Genomic DNA, 17,828 nt, shown 5'->3' with positions numbered 1-17,828 from the left:
TTTACATGAGCAGAACCTATAGTCAAATTCATAGAGACAGAAAGTAGCAGAGTGGTTACAAGGGGATGAAGGGAAGGTAGATGGCTGATTATTGTTTAATGGGTACAGAGTTTAAGTTTAGGGTGATGAAAGATTTCTGGGGATGGATAGTGGTGATGTTAATACAATAATGTGAATGTACTAATGCCACTGAACTGTACATTTAAAAATGGTTGATGGGAATGCAAGCTGGCACAGCCATTCTGGAAAACAGCATGGAGGTTCCTCAAAAAACTAAAAATAGAACTACCTTACGACCCAGCAACTGCACTACTAGGCATTTATCCACGGGATACAGGTGTGCTGTTTCGAAGGGACACATGCACCCCAATGTTTATAGCAGCAATATCAACAATAGCCAAAGTATGGAAAGAGCCCAAATGTCCATCGATGGATGAATGGATAAAGAAGATGTGGTATATACATATATATAATGGAGTATTACTCGGCAATCAAAAAGAATGAAATCTTGCCATTTGCAACTACGTGCATGGAACTGGAGGGTATTATGCTAAGTGAAATGAGTCAGTCAGAGAAAGACAAAAGTCACATGACTTCACTTTAAGAGACAAAACAGATGAACATAAGGGAAGGGAAACAAAAATAATATAAAAACAGGGAGGGGGACAAAACAGAAGAGACTCATAAAAATAGAGAACAAAGTGAGGGTTACTGGAGGGGTTGGGGGGAGGGGAGATAGGCTGAATGGGTAAGGAGCATTAAGGAATCTACTCCTGAAATCATTGTTTCACTATATGCTAACTAATTTGGATGTAAATTAAAAAAAATAAAAAATTAAATTTAAAAAAATTTAAAAAAATAAAAATGGTTGAAATGGTAAATTTCATGTATAATTTGCCACAATTAAAAAAAAAAAAAAAGATAGTCCTAGAATGGAAATTTGATGCTCATGAGCCAGTAAATATTGCCAAAGCTATTATATGGATATGGTTGCTGAAAAACAAAAGAAAACAAAACAAAACAAAGTACACATAAGAGGAGATGGTCAATGACAGAATCCTAAATTTAAAAAGGCAAGTGGAAAGGGGTACCTAGGTGGCTCAGTCAGTTAAGCGTCAGACTTTGGCTCAGGTCACGATCTCCCAGTTTGTGAGTTTGAGCTCCACAGGGGGCTCAGTGCTGACAGCTCAGAGCCTGGAACCTGCTTCAGATTCTGTATCTCCTCTCTCTGCCCTCTGCTGCTCAAGGTCTGTCTCTTTCTCTCTCAAACGTTAAAAAATTTTTTTTTCATAAAAAGAAAAAATAAAAAAGACAAGTGGAAAAACAATTCATGGATGTTTTTGTTGCTGTTGTTATTTGTTTTAGTGATCAGAGGATTAGAATTAGAAAAATGAAAGAGTGGTCTCAAGGAAGCCAAGGAAATTGTCAAGAATGCAGTTGTGATGTTTTTGGAAAGAATGTGAAGAAGTCAACTCTTCTTTCTCATGTAAAGGTGACAATAAATGAAGCTTATGTATAGAGTATGTCCCAGGGCACCTGGGTTGCTCAGTTGGTTGAATGTCTGTCTCTTGATTTTGGCTCGGGTCATGATCTCATGGTTCATGGAATTGAGCCCTGCATCAGGCTCTGCGCGGACAGTGTGGTGCCTGCTTGGGATTCTCTCCCTTTTTCTCTCTGCCCCTCCCCTGCTCATGAGCACGCTCTCTCTCAAAATAAATAAACATCTTTTTAAGTAAATAAAAAATAAAGAGTATGTCCCAGTGAAAAATTACTCCTTTCTTTGTCGCTACCCACCCTCTTGCCACCAATGGCTGCCACAGAAATCACTTTTACTAGTTTCTTTTGCAAATTTCAGTTCTTCATGCAAACACAAATATTTATTCATATGCACTCCTCCCCTTTGTTATACAAAAAGCAGAATATTATAAGGTTCTGCATCTTCTTTTTGTTTTTATTTAATATATTTCGGAGGCTTTTTGTATCAGGCCATAGACGGTGTTCTCAGTTTTCTCTCCAATTACATAGTGTTGCACCATGTTCAATGGCTTATTTATGGCTAATTATCAATATTTTGCATTGTGAAGACTGTTATATGTATAATATTGGATATACATCATCATAACTGTAGGATAAAATCCCAGAGGGGATTGCTCAGTGAAAGTTAAATGCAATTGGAATTTTGAAAGATGTTGCCAAATTGTCTTTCAAAAAGTTTATAACAGGGGCGCCTGGGTGGCTCGGTCGGTTAAGCGTCTGACTTCGGCTCAGGTCATGATCTCACAGTCCGTGAGTTCGAGCCCCGCGTCGGGCTCTGTGCTGACTGCTCAGAGCCTGGAGCCTGTTTCAGATTCTGTGTCTCCCTCTCTCTCTGCCCCTCCCCTGTTCACGCTCTGTCTCTCTCTGTCTCAAAAATAAATGTTAAAAAAAAAATTAAAAAAAAAAAGAAAAAAGTTTATAACAATCTGCAGTCCCTCTAACAATAAAGGTTTTCATCTTTGGGGAATTTTTGCCATTCTAGTCCATAAGAATAAATATCTCCATATATGTCTAATGGAATTTATCTGATTGTGAATGAGGTTGGGCGTATTTTCACATATTTGAGAACATGGGACTATGTTCTATGTTTTGTTTGTTAATCTCTTTCTCCATTCTTATTGGGTTGTTAGTCTTTCTTTAAATCTTTTTTTTTTTTTTTTTTTTTTTTTGGTGCTCCTTATACATTAGGGAGCTTAGTCATTTGTTTGTAACACAAAATGCAAATATGTTTCCAGTTCGTCACTTTAACTTTTTTTTCATGTAGTAGGGATAATTAATCTTCTATGTTTTGATTTTTAGTTTTTGAAGTTTAGAAAGGCTTTCCCTCCTCCATGGTATAAAGTAATTCACTCGAATTTTCAGTCTTTGTAATTTAAGTTTTTTGTTTCAATTTTAAATTTTGACCCATTTGGAATTAATTCTGGATTCAGTACATGGCATAATCCATCCTCTTCTTTCTAGAAAGTCTATCAAATTGTCCCTATTACCTTTATTGAAAAGTCCATCTTTTTCCCAACTGATTTGAGATGCCCCATTCACCATACACTAGAATCCTTCATTTAGTTCTATTTTTGGATTCTCTATTTTGTTCCACTGGTCTGTCCATTCAGATGACAATCCCGTATTATTAAATTTTGAAGTTTTAGCATATGTTTTTTTTTTTTAAACATTTATTTTATTTTTGAGACAGAGAGAGACAGAGCATGAATGGGGGAGGGTCAGAGAGAGGGAGACACAGAATCTGAAACAGGCTCCAGGCTCTGAGCTGTCAGCACAGAGCCCGACGCGGGGCTCGAACTCACGGACCGCGAGATCATGACCTGAGCCGAAGTCGGCCGCTTAAACGACTGAGCCACCCAGGCGCCCCTTAGCATATGTTTTAAGACTAGCCCCATATGCCCCACACTGCTTTTTTTCTTCCAATTAGACTGTCTGTTCTTGCCTTTGTTTTTACATTTGAACTTTTTTTTTTTAATGTTATTTTTGAGAGAGAGAGAGAGAGAGAGAGAGAGACAGAGAGACAGAGACAGAGTACAAGTGGTACGGGGCAGAGAGAGAGAGAGAGGAGACACAGAATCCGAAGCAGGCTCCAGGCTCTGAGCTATCTGTCCGCATAAAGCCTGATGTGGGGCTCAAACCCACGAACGTTGAAATCATGACCTGAGCTGAAGTCAGACGCTTAACCAATGAGCCACCCAGACACCCTGACCTTTATTTTTTAAATACTTATTTAAGTAATCTCTACACCCAACATGGGGCTCAAACTAATGACCCTGAGATCAAGAGTTACATGCTCTTCCAAATGAGCCAGTCAGGTGCCCCTCCATTTGAACTTTAAAATAACCCCTACCTATCTAGAGAAAGATATTATTTTCAATGGGATCATGTTACATTCATAAATTAATTTAAATGACATTTTTATAATAAAGGATTTCTATTCAAGAATATGGTATAATTTTTCATTTAAGTCTTTTTTTGTGTATCCTCATAGGGTTTTAAACTTTTTCTTAAATAGGATTTATTTTTTGCTAAGATTATCCTGAAGAATTTTATCCTATTCTAAGTTTTTGTTTGTATATATAAAACTTACAGGAATTTTAGACCCAACTACCTTACATTCTCCTTTTTATTTAAAATTATGTTGGGTGCCTGGCCGGTTTAGTCAGTGGACTATACAACTCTTGATCTCTGGGTTGTGAGTTTGTGCCCATGTTGGGTGTAGATTACTTAAAAATAAAATGTTTACAGGCGCCTGGGTGTCTCAGTTGGTTAAGCACCTGACTCTTGATTTCACATCAGGTCATGCTCTCATGGTTAGTAAGATCCAGTCCGGCAGGGGGCTCTGCGCTGACAGCACTTAGCCTGTTTGGGATTCTCTCTCTCCCTTCCCCACTGTTTCTCTCAAAACTATAAACAAACAAACAAACAAATATTTAAAAGGCAAAACAAAAAATAATGTTAAAAGTAACTGTAGTAACATACCTGGATAAAGCATCTTTGCAATTAGGAACAATCTATTTTTACACCTAATAAAATCCACCTGGTCTGAGGGTAAGCGGAGGGAATTACTAAATTAGCTTGTCTGAGTAGGCTCCTTAAGGACCTATAAACTTATATTCCTTGATCTCTCTAAGCCAAGTTTTTCTCTTCATAAAATGGGAATGACACTAATTTACTTCTCTGCTATTGCAATGGTCCACACTACCTTCATGCTTTATTTCTTAGCCCAGGATTTCACAAATCAGCTCCTTTAGACCTACATCCCATCACAAGGACATTAAAAGAACACAGAAGACTGAACTGCTATGTCTCCAAGGTCTGTACTTTAAGTGGAGCAAGCAGTTCATTTAAAAAACAAAAACAAAAACAACAGGGACGCCTGGGTGGCTGAGTCTCTTAAGGGTCCACTTCAGCTCAGGTCATAAACTCCCCGTCCATGGGTTTGGCCCCAAGCAGTCTTCTGTGCTGACAGCTCAGAGCCTGGAGCTTGCTTCGGATTCTAGGTGTATGTCTCTCTTTCTGCCCCTCCCCCAAATGAATAAACGTTAAAAAAATTTTTAAAAATAAATAAACAAAAAAAGTCCTTTTCAAATACTTTCTCTTTTAAGAGAACAATGCTAATTTTATTTCAATTCCATAACAATGCTACTGGTTTTACCCAAAAGTCAGGCTTTAACTCACTTACCAGTTCAATTATGTAAACTTTCTCCCACCAAAATACTTAAAAAAACAGGGGTGCCTGAGTGGTTCAGTCGGTTGAGCGTCCGAATTCGGCTCAGGTTATGAGTTCGAGGCCCGCGTGGGGCCCCGTGCGTGGGGCCCCGTGCTGACCGTTCGGAGCCTGGAGCCTGTTTCAGATTCTGTCTCCCTCTCTCTCTCTCTCTGCCCCTCCCCCACTCATGCTCTGTCTCTCTCTCTCTCTCTGTCAAAAATAAATAAACATTAAAAAATATTTTAAAGAAAAAACACATTCTAGGAAAATCTATCCTTGTTACTGTTTTATTATTGTGGCTCAGAGATTATCTCCAAGATACAATCCCAGTCATACAATGATATTTATTTAAATTACCAATTACACACCCAGACACAAAATCCTGAGTACTGTTTCTCTCTCTCCCCACGACCCCTCAACACCTTAAATCACACACACCTGGAATCCCATTACTTGCTTCCCGCAAAGGCTGACTCACCATCCCATCACTCTCCTCAGGCCCTGACTTTCACACACAAATCAATAGCACAGAATAATACCAGCCCCCTTTGCAACGTCGCAAACCCCTCCCTTTTGGCGTTTCCAAACCCGTTTCACGTTTAGCAATTCCTCCCCTTGGACCTCCCCAATCCCGTTGCAGGTTTCCAGTCTCCTCCCTTTCGGTCACCCTAGCTTCAAGTCTCAGAAGCTCAGATCCCACAACTCGTTTGCACAGAGGATCCCCACGCCAAACTCCCGCCTGAACAAAGGCCGAAAAAGCGACCAAAGAAGTCTGCGCACTCCTTGGGCGCAATGACCCTCCCAAGAAGTCTCTGGAGTGTAGCCAGGCGCGAGCAGTGAAGAATCAAGACGAATTTCAAAGGGTCCATCCAACGCTCTCCCTGCTCCGAACTACATTTCCCAGAAGGCTCAATGGTGCGAATTATCTTACCTAAACCAAACTAGCCCTCCTTCTGAGTCCGTACAACTCCTGAGGATAGGAGGGTGGGCCAGAGAAGGAACCCCGTTTCAAACACGTCAGAGTAGCTTTTGGAAGCCACTGCCTAAGGCCGTGCCAGCCTTTGTGAGGCCTCCGGTGCGCGGTTCCATGAGGGGGCGCAATCCTTTAAGCAGGGCCTCAGCTAACCCCTTACAGAAATTCTGGCGACCGGGAGCCATCTTGCCTGCCACAGGTAAGTTTCTGACTACATTTCCCAGAGGACTCCTCGGCATCGTTGTGATTCTCGCGTGAATTCAGCCTCCAAGTCACGCGCTGGCGGTACCCTCAGGTCTGCACCCACAACTGTTGCAGCGCTGTGGAGGGTACCGCTGTTTTGGAAGCTTGGAAGGCCCGGGGTGAGGCTCCCTAGGAGAGGGCGGGGCCGGAGGCTCGGCTCTGTACGGCGGAGGAGGTAAGATTGAAGTTGTGTGATTGTGTCTGGCTGGTAGTATGTAGTGAATGACCGTGTGGTTGTAACTAGCTGTTCCTGTGGTGTGTGCTTCCAGTGATTACCCGTGTGCAGCACTGTCTGGGAGCTCGTGACTGTTCTGGTGTGATTGGATGTGACTCGGTGGTGTTTGTGTGTGAGAGAGAGAAAGGGAGAGAGTGAGTGATTGGGACCACGTGCGGCATTGTGTGTGAAGGTGTGGGGAGCTTGTGACTCAGTAGATGTAATAATAGTGTTTGTTCCCGTTAGGGCGTGTGATTGTGCGACTCTGTGACTGTGTGCTGCAGAGTACAGTTGGGGGTACTTGTGAATTCTATGTGGTTTTATCTGTGGATAGTGTGATTGTGACTGTGCGACCATCTGCGGGCGTGTGGTGCCTGTGTCAGTGCGGTTGTGACTGAATGTCCTCTTGGTAAATGTGTGGTTGTGCTTATGTGACCGTTGAGGCCCAGGGTGTTGGCCCTGTTGCTTTGGTTATGGGTTACCGCTAGCTGTCTGTCCCCGTGGTGGTCGTGTGATTATGTTTTGGGTGACTGGATAAATATATGAGGTTTTTTCACTTAGGTTGTATACCTACATATTATACTATGGTTTTCCCTCGTTTTAAAACTTTTGCAAATGCTATCATATGATCTTTTGTCTTTTATTTTGCTTATTTGTACAACTATGTTTTAGACAATTGTCATATTAAATATAGTAGTGGTTCATTTGTTTTCTTTGCATTACATCCTTTGAAGTATACCCTTGTTATTCATCCCTCCAATTAATGATGGGTGTTTGAATTGTTTCTAGTTTCCGACTTTATACACAGCGCTGCCACAGCATTCTTTTACAGCGGATACATGTGCATGAGTTTCTCTACCTGACAGTGGAATTGCTGGCTCATATGATATCCTACACTTTACTCAGTAGTACCAAAATAATTACCTAAGTGGGTGTGCACATTTATGCTTGCACAGCAATATTTGAAACTTCTCATTGCTCCATGTTTCTACCAAAACATGATTCTCACAGTTTTAAAAAACATCTTTAGGAGGTAGAGCATAAGGTGCACAAATCCTAAGTATACAGCTGTAACACAATTTCCTAAAGCAACCTAAAGAACATGGCCAGCACCCCAGAAGGTTCCCTCATGCCCCTTCCCAGTTATTTCTCCCACAATCACTGTTCAGAAGTCTATCGCCATTAATTTTACCCATTCTTGAACTTCACATATGAATGGAATTGTATAGCATGTGCTCTTTTATGCCTGGCTTCTTCCACATTATGTCTGAGATTCGTCCAAGTTGTCCACTGTAGTTGTACTTAGTTGTCATTACATGGGGATGTATTGCAATGTATTAATTGCTTACACTGTTGATGGACATTTGATAGTTTACATTTTTTGGCTGTTACAGATTGTATTGCTGCTATGAACATTCTCTGTTTTTGGTGAACATGTAAATGCTTTTCTCTTGGCTAAATATTTAGGAGTGGAATTGCTAGATAATATGGTGGGCATTTGTTTAATAGATTCTACCAATTTCTCATGTGGTTGTACCAATCCATCCAGCAACGTATGAGAGTTGCTCCACATTGGCTCTGTTGAGATTGCCAGTCTTTTAATTATTCTGGTGGTTATGTAGTGGAATTTCATCACAGTTTTTTTTTTTTTTTTTTAAGGTTATTTATTTTGAGAGCGAGAAAGCACAAGTAGGGGAGGGGCAGAGAGAGAGGAGAAAGTGAGAATTCCAAGCAGGCTCTTTGCTGAGGGCACAGAGCCCCCACGCGGGGCTCAAACTCACGAGCTGTGAGATCATGACCTGAGCCGAAGTTGGTTGTTTAACCACCCAGGCACTCCTCATCGCAGTTTTAATTTGTTTCCCTGATGGGTAATGATGTTCAGCATCTTTTCACAGGTTTATTGGCTATTTGGATATTCTGGTGTGTGTGTGTGTGTGTGTGTGTGTGTGTGTGTGTGTGTGTGTGTGTTTTCCAAAGGTTTTTTTTTTTAATTTTTTTAATTTATTTTTTGTTTTTAAATCTTTGTTTATTTTTGAGACAGAGCATGAGCTGGAAAGAGGCAGAAAGATGAGACAGAATATCCAAAGCAGGCTCTGCACTGACAGCAGTAAGCCAGATTTGGGGCTCTAACTCAGGAACCACAACATCATGACCTGAGCTGAAGTTGGATGCTTTACTGACTGAGCCACCCAGGTGCCCCTTGTATATCCTGTTTTGTTTTTGTTTTTTTTTTAAATTTACATCCAAATTAGTTAGCATACAGTGAAACAATGATTTCAGGAGTAGATTCCTTAATGCCCCTTACCCATTTAGCCCATCCCTCCTCCAGTAACCCTCTGGTTGTTCTCCATATTTATGAGTCTCTTCTGTTTTGTCCCCCTCCCTGTTTTTATATTTTGTTTCCCTTCCCTTATGTTCATCTGTTTTGTCTCTTAAAGTCCTCATATGAGTGAAGTCATGTGATTTTTGTCTTTCTGTGACTAATTTCACTTACCATAATACCCTCCAGTTCCATCCATTTAGTTGCAAATGGCAAGATTTCATTCTTTTTGATTGCTGAGTAATACTCCATTGTATATATATACCACATCTTCTTTATCCATTCATCCATCGATGGACATTTGGGCTCTTTCCATACTTTGGCTATTGTTGATAGTGCTGCTATAAACATTGGGGTGCATGTGTCCCTTCGAAACAGCACACCTGTATCCCATGGATAAATACCTACTAGTGCAATTACTGGGTCGTAGGGTATTTCTATGTTTAACTTTTTGAGGAACTTCCATACTGTTTTCCAGAGTGGCTGCACCAGCTTGCATTCCCACCGGCAGTGCAAAAGAGATAGTTCCTCTTTCTCCACATCCTCACCAACATCTGTTTTTGACTGAGTTGTTAATGTTAGCCATTCTGACAGGTGTAAGATGGTATCTCATTGTGGTTCTGATTTGTATTTCCCTGATGATGAGTGATGTGGAGCATTTTTTCATGTGTTGGTTGGCCATCTGGATATCTTCTTTGGAGAAGTATCTATTCATGTTTTTTGCCCATTTCTTCACTGGATTATTTGTGTTTTGGGTGTTGAGTTTGATAAGTTCGTTATAGATTTTGGATACTAACCCTTTATCTGATATGTCATTTGCAAATATCTTCTCCCATTCCGTTGGTTACCTTTTAGTTTTGCTGATTGTTTCCCTCGCTGTGCAGAAGCTTTTTATTTTGATGAGGTCCCAGTAGTTCTTTTTGCTTTTGTTTCCCTTGCCTCTGGAGATGTGTTGAGTAAGAAGTTGCTGCGGGCAAGATCAAAGAGGTTTTGCCTGCTTTCTCCTTGAGGAATTTGATGGCTTCCTGTCTTACATTTAGGTCTTTCATCCATTTTGAGTTTATTTTTGTGTATGGTGTAAGAAAGTGGTCCAGGTTCATTCTTTGGCATGTCGCTATCCAGTTTTCCCAGCACCACTTGCTGAAGAGACAGTCTTTATTCCATTGGATATTCTTTCCTGCTTTGTCAAAGATTAGTTGGCCATATGTTTGTAGGTCCATTTCTGGGTTCTCTATTCAGTTCCATTGATCTGAGTGTCTGTTCTTGTGCCAGTACCATACTGTCTTGATGATTACAGCTTTGTAGTATAGCTTGAAGTCCGGGATTGTGATGCCTCCTGCTTTGGCTTTCTTTTTCAAGATTGCTTTGGCTGTTTGGGGTCTTTTCACATTCCATACAAACTTTAGGATTGTTTGTTCTAGCTCTGTGAAGAATGCTGGTGTTATTTTGATAGGGATTGCATTGAATATGTAGATTGCTGTGGGTAGTATTGACATTTTAACAATGTTTGTTCTTCCTATCCAGGAGCATGGAATCTTTTTCCATTTTTTTATGTCTTCTTCAATTTCTGTCATAAGTTTTCTATAGTTTTCAGTGTATAGATTTTTCACCTCTTTGGTTAGATTTATTCCTAGGTATTTTATGGTTTTTGGTGCAACTGTAAATGGGATCAATTCCTTGATTTCTGTTTCGTTTGCTTCATTGTTGGTGTATAGGAATGCAACTGATTTCTGTATATTGATTTTTATATCCTGCAACTTTGCTCACTTCATGAATCAGTTCTAGCAGTTTTTTGGTGGAATCTTTAGGGTTTTCCATATACAGTATCATGTCATCTGCAAAGAGTGAAAGTTTGACCTCCTCCTGGCCGATTTGGATGCCTTTTATTTCTTTGTATTGTCCGATTGCAGAGGCTAAGACTTCCAATACTATGTTGAATAACAGTGGCGAGAGTGGACATCCCTGTCTTGTTACTGACCTTAGGAGGAAAGCTCTCAGTTTTTCCCCAATGAGGGTGGTATCAGTGTTGGGTCTTTCATATATGGCTTTTATGACCTCGAAGTATAATCCTTCTATCCCTACTTTCTTGAGGGTTTTTATCAAGAAAGAATGCTGTATTTTGTCAAATGCTTTCTCTGCACCTATTGAGAGGATCATAATGGTTCTTGTCCTTTCTTTTAGTGATGTGATGAATCACGTTAATTGTTTTGCGGATATTGAACCAGCCCTGCGTCCCAGGTATAAATCCCACTTGGTCACGGTGAATAATTTTTTTAATGTATTGTTGCATCCGGTTGGCTAATATCTTATTGAGGATTTTTGCATCCATGTTCATCAGGGAAATTGGTCTGTAGTTCTCCTTTTTAGTGGGATCTCTGTCTAGTTTGGGAATCAAGGTAATGCTGACTTCATAGAATGAGTTTGGAAGTTTTCCTTCCATTTCTGTTATTTGGAACAGCTTCAAGAGAATAGGTTGTTAACTCTTCCATAAATGTTTGGTAGAATTCCCCTGGAAATCCATCTGGCCCTGGACTCTTGTTTCTTGGGAGGTTTTTTATTACTAATTTGATTTCTTTACTGGTTATGGGTCTGTTCAAATTTTCTATTTCTTCCTGTTTCAGGTTTTTTTTTTTTTCAGAGTTTATAGCATTTGGGTTTTATTTATTAGTTTTTAATATGAAATTTATTGTGAAATTGGTTTGCATGCAACACCCAGTGCTCATCCTAACAGGTGCCCTCCTCAATGCCCATCACCCACTTTCCCCTCCCTCCCACCCCCCATCAACCCTCAGGTTTTTTTTTGTTTGTTTGTTTGTTTTTTTTTAATTTTTTTTCAACGTTTTTTATTTATTTTTGGGACAGAGAGAGACAGAGCATGAACGGGGGAGGGGCAGAGAGAGAGGGAGACACAGAATCGGAAACAGGCTCCAGGCTCCGAGCCATCAGCCCAGAGCCTGACGCGGGGCTCGAACTCACGGACCGCGAGATCGTGACCTGGCTGAAGTCGGACGCTTAACCGACTGCGCCACCCAGGCGCCCCAACCCTCAGTTTATTCTCAGTTTTTAAGAGTCTCTTACGGTTTGCCTCTCTCTCTTCCTGTTTCAGTTTTGGTAGTATATGTGTTTCTAGGAATTTGTCCATTTCTTCCAGGTTGCCCATTTTATTGGCATATAATTGCTCATAGTATTCTCTTTTTATTGTTTTTATTTCTGCTATGTTGGTTGTGATCGCTCCTCTTTCGTTCTTGATGTCATTTTTTGGGGTCCTTTCCTTTTTCTTTTTGATCAAACTGGCTAGTGGTTTATCAATTTTGTTAATTCTTTCAAAGAATCAGCTTCTGGTTTCATTGATCTGTTCTGCTTTTTTGGTTTCGATAGCATTAATTTCTGCTCTAATCTTTATTATTTCTTGTCTTCTGCTGGTTTTGGGTTTTATTTCCTGTTCTTTTTCCAGCTCTTTAAGGCATAAGGTTAGGTTGTGTATCTGGGATCTTTCTACCTTCTTTAGGAAGGCCTAGATTGCTATATACTTTCCTCTTATGACTGCCTTTGCTGCGTCCCAGAAGTTATCCTGTTTTTTAAAGTGTCTGTTCAGGTGTTTTCACTCACTGCCCTTAAAAATTTTTTGTCTTCATTTAAAGACAACTTTTTATTTTCATATTGTAAATGTAGTTTAAAGAATTCCTATATATTCTTTTTAAAAATTTATTATTTTTTAATTTTTTTAATGCTTATTTATTTTTGAGAGAGAGAGCGAGCACGCGCGAGTCTGGGAGGGACAGAGGGTGAGGAAGATTCAGAATCTGAAGCAGGCTCCAGGCTGTCAGTTGTCAGCACAGAGCCAGATGCAGGGCTTGAACCCACAAATCATGAGATCATGACCTGAGCCAAAGTCCTATGCTTAACTGACTGAGCCACCCAGGCATCCCCTTAAGTGTATTATTTATTTTGAGAGAGAGTGTGCAAGTGGGGGAGGGGCAGAGAGCGATGGAAAGACTTAAACCCACAAACTGCAAGATCATGACCTGAGCTGAAGTTGGACACTTAACTGCCTGAGCCACCCAGGCTCCCCGAATTCCTATGTATTCTTCACTCAGGTGCCCATGGTGCAATGATGAAAATCAGGAAATTTACACAGAAATAAGATTTTTGACTAATTTACAAACCTTACTTAAATTTTGCTAATTGTCCTATCAGTGCCCTTTTCTGTTCCAGGACCCAATATAAAATACTTCATTGATTTAGTTGTCTTGTCTCTTCCCATCAGACATAGTTCTTTAGTTCTTTTCATCTTTCATGACCTTGATACTTCTGAAGGGTCCTGGCCAGTTTTCTTGTAGAATGTCTTTCAATTTGGATTTGTCTGCTTTTTCCTCATGGTTAAATTTAGACTATGCATTTTTGGCTAAAAGATCACAGAAATAGTGTTTATGTTCTTCTCAATGTGTCATATAATGATACCAGTATATCTCATTACTGGTAATGTTAACTATGATCACTTGGTTGAGATGGTATCTGCCAGGTTTCTTCCTTGTAAAACTATTTTTCTCTTTTTAGTTAATAAGTATCTTGTGGGGAGATGCTTTAGAGACTATGCAAAACTACTGTTCTCATGGGGGTGCCTGGCTGGCTCAGTCATAAGACCATGTGACTCTGGATCTCAGGGTCATGTGTTTGAGCCCCATGTTAGGGGTAGAGATTACTTAAATAAACTTAAAAAAATACTGTTCTCATCATACTTTCACCCATTGATAATTCTTGTCTGTAACAACTATTACTGTGGTGTGTGCCTAGTGGTGGTTTTCTCTTTCCATCATTCCTTCTATATTTATTAAATTCTGTAAAAAGCTGTCCATTATTCCTCATGTGTTTATTCAATTACTTGTTTATTAACTAATGGATACTTATTTTGTTCTATGAGTTTTAATCCATTGTTATTGTTATATAATTTGTTGGTCAAATTGTCCCAGATTTGGCCATTAGGAACTCCAAATTAGCTCCTGTGTCCTTTCAACATGGCATCATTTTTGAGTACTTTCTTATGCCTATGTATATGTCTTCTCCCATTTTCCTAGCAGGTTTTTAGCCCTTTGTTTTTTATGATTAGTGCTTTTTTCATATCTTGAAAAGAAATCTTTATATTTTCAAGTTCCTGCAGATACTCTATGTTTTCTTATAGATTTAGCATCCATATTTAAATCTGTTGTCCATCTTGAATTAGTTTTTGTGTATGGTATTTATTGAAAACACCATCTTTGCACATCTGAAATGCTAGAGGCTTTTATCATAAATCAGGTGATATATACTGTCATCCTCTTTCTGGACTGTAATTCTATTTTATTTTATTTTATTTTTTATCAATGCCACTGTCTTGAAATCTATAGTATTAGTTCTCCAACCTTGTTTCTTTTCTTTTTTAAGATTGTCTTGGCTGTTGTAAGTCCCTTGGATGTCAGAATCAACTTGTTAATTCTCACCAAAAATGAAAAATCCTTGCTGGGGTTTTGTTTGTGAATCTATATGTTAATTTGGGGAGAATTGACATCCTATCAATATTGAATCTTCCAATTAATAAATATAGTATATGTCTACATTTGTTAAGGTCTTTAATTTCTCTCAATAATTTGTTGTAGTTTTCAATGCACATCTTTTATTATATTTGTGCCTGGGTATTTGACATTGTCAGTGGTATTTAATTTTTTTTTTCCAGTTGTTTATTGCTAGAAGTACAATTTTTTTTTTTTTTTTGTATATTGTCCTTGTATCTAGCATCTACAGAACACCTACTGTAGATGCTATTTATCAAGTTGGAAGTTCTCATTCGCTAAGATTTTTACATTAATGGGGGCTGAATTTAGCAATTGCATTTTCTGTGTCTTCGAGAGGATATTTTTTTACTATTATTATCAATGTGGTAAATTATCTTAAGTTTCATACCTTGAACCAACCTATCATTCCTGAAATAAATCTTACTTGCCCATAAAGTATTAAACTTTTTAACAATTTCACTGGGTTAGATCTGCTAATGAACTTCTGCATGTATGTTCATGAGAAATATTGGCCCATAATTTTCATTTTATGTCTTTGTTTTGATATCAGTCTTATATTAGCCTCATAAAATGAATTAAGAAGAGTTCCCTGTGTTTTTCTATTCACTATGTGTAAGATTAAAGGTTTTCCTTAAATTTGGAAGAATTCACTGGTGAAGCTATCTGGGCCTGAACTTTTCTTGATAGGAAGATTTTAAACTGTGGAATCAATTTACCTCTTCAGATGTTTCAGGTTTTTTGTCTGTTTTGTCCATTTTGGCATATTTTTAAAAGAATTTGTTTCATCTAAGCTTTCAAATTTAAGAGCATGAAGTTATTAGTGTTATTATGTTTTTAATGTCTGTGGCATCTATAATGATGTTCACGTTTTCATTCTTGATTTTGTTCATTTGTGTTATCCCTCTCATTTTCATCAGTGGTATTGGTAACATTTTTTCTTCTGGGTACTTTCAAAACTTTTTTCTCGGGTTGTGGTTTTGCTTTTTGTTTTCTGTGTTTTCCTTTTTATTTATTATTCTTCAGGTTTGCTGAGCTTGAAACTCTTGTTGAGGCTTTTAATCAGTTAATCAGTTCAGACAATTATTACTCTCCAATCTCTTTTATTCCTCAGACACTCCACTTACATATATGGTAAATCTTTGGACTGTGTCCCTTTTGTCTTATACTCACTTCTGTTCTTTCTGTTCTTTTTTTCTACTTCATGTGGATTTTTTTGTTTGTTTGTTTTTGACTTGTCTTTCAGTTCATTAATTCTTTTTTCTTTTTAATTTTTTTAATGTTTATTTGTTTTGGAGAGCGGGGGAGGGGGCAGAGAGAGAGGGATACAGAATCTGAAGCAGGCTCCCTGCAGTCAGCACAAAGCCCGATGTGGGACTTCAACCCACTAACCACGAGATCATGACCTGAGCTGAAGTTGGACACTTAACTGATTTAGCCACCCAGGTGCCTCTGAGTTCAGTAATTCTCTTAATTTCCTTCCTTCCTTCCTTCCTTCCTTCCTTCCTTCCTTCCTTCCTTCTTTCTTTCTTTCTTTCTTTCTTTCTTTCTTTCTTTCTTCTTAGTTTATTTATTTGGTAATCTCTATATCCAATGTGGGGCTCAAAGTCACGGCCCTGAGATCAAGAATCATGTGTTCTTGTGCCTAAGCCAGCCAGGTGCCCTCATTTCTTAATTTCCTCATTTACTGATGTAGGTTGTCTATTTGGTTCTTTTTTACAGATTTCAGTTCTGTTTAATTTCTTTATCTTACCCATTTCCTTATAGTTTGGTTGTTTTTAACATTTTAAAACTATTTTAAAGCTATTTTAAATTGTTTGCCAACTCTAATATCTGAATTGTCCATGGTTCTGTTTTCTGGCTTTATCTCTGAGCATATCTAGCATTTTTTATTTTTTTTTTTAATTTTTTTTAAATGTTTATTTATTTTTGAGACAGAGAGAGACAGAGCATGAATGGGGGAGGGTCAGAGAGAGAGAGAGACACAGAATCTGAAGCAGGCTCCAGGCTCTGAGCTGTCAGCACAGAGCCCAACGCGGGGCTGGAACTCACGGACCGTGAGATCATGACCTGAGCCGAAGTCGGACGCTTAACCGACTGAGCCACCCAGGCGCCCCTATCTAGCATTTTTTAATTGGATGATAGATATTGTGTCGAAACAACCATGGAGGCCAAGGGCAACCACTACCTACATCTAGCCTTCTCGTTATATCAGAAAAATTAAAGTGCTTTTCAGGTCTCTTTTACTAACAAATACAATTCTTAGTATACGAGAAATTTTCAGGATAATGTTGGAAATAATTTAAAACATATTTTTATTAAAAGACTGCTTATTTAGAAAAGTGCAAAATTCTCAAAAATTTTATTTAGTAGATTTCAGAGGGCTCTCTTGTCTGTAGTGGTATCTTTTGGCGGTGCTCCATACCCAACATGTGGTCATTTTGTAAACATACTACAGTCTTGGCCACAGAGATTATTGGTTTTAAAAGGAAGGGTCAGGGGCACCTAGGTGGCACAGTTGGTTGAGTGTCCAACTCTTGGTTTCAGCTCAGGTCATGATCTCACAGTTGGTGAGTTCGAGCCCCACACTGGGATCTGCGCTGATAGCGTGGAGCCTGCTTGGGATTCTGTCTCTCCTCTCCGTCTCTCCTGCGCTTGTGCGCACGTTCTCTCTCTCTCTCTCTCTCTCTCAAAAATAAATAAATAAACTTAAAAAAAATAAAAGAAGAAGGAAAGGGCAGATTCCCCAGATGCAAGAATTCAGCTGGAGATGATATACTCTAGGAGCAAAGATGAAGAGGGTTGGGAATGTAACAGACATAATATGGAGCTATTGAAATAAGAATGTTTCCTGACCACGTCACCTGGGTGGCTCAGTCAGTTGAAGGTCCAACTCTTGATTGTGGCTCAGGTCATAATACCAGGGTTATGGAATTGAGCCCAGTGTTGGACTCCACTCATGCTGAGTGTGGACCCCACTTAAGATTCTTTCTCCCTCTGCCCCTCTCCCCTGCTTGTGTGTGTACTCTGTCTCTAAAATTAAAAAAAAGGTGGGGGGGGTTCCTTGCTCATTTGACTTGGAAGGTGCAGCACTTGAGATTGTCCCTTTAACCAAGGCAAGACCAGTAGGAGAGACCAGAAAAGGGGACTTTAAAGTGAGAAGTATGGGAGAAGGAGTTGTTTCCAAGTCTTTCCGGATTACTGTTGATTCTTTAGTATATAGCACAGTGCTTGGCACATAATAGATTATGTTGGTCGATTTGAAAAACAAACTAAGAGCTTAA

At 39.2% G+C, this 17,828-nt stretch overlaps 1 protein-coding gene across 1 annotated transcript in view; it reads left to right on the top strand.

Moving 5' to 3' along the window:
* The first annotated feature begins 6,552 nt into the window (after positions 1-6,552).
* The window catches only part of LOC125916171 (zinc finger protein 82 homolog), a 69,175-nt gene continuing 57,899 nt past the window's right edge, over positions 6,553-17,828 (top strand). The window contains exon 1 of the mRNA XM_049622335.1: positions 6,553-6,639. The gene's annotated coding sequence lies outside the window, so the exon portion shown is untranslated. The remainder of the gene's footprint in view (positions 6,640-17,828) is intronic.

The sequence above is a fragment of the Panthera uncia genome (genome assembly GCF_023721935.1).
Source record: "Panthera uncia isolate 11264 chromosome E2 unlocalized genomic scaffold, Puncia_PCG_1.0 HiC_scaffold_19, whole genome shotgun sequence".
NCBI lineage: Eukaryota > Metazoa > Chordata > Mammalia > Carnivora > Felidae > Panthera > Panthera uncia.
This window is presented reverse-complemented; position numbering and strand designations above follow the sequence as displayed.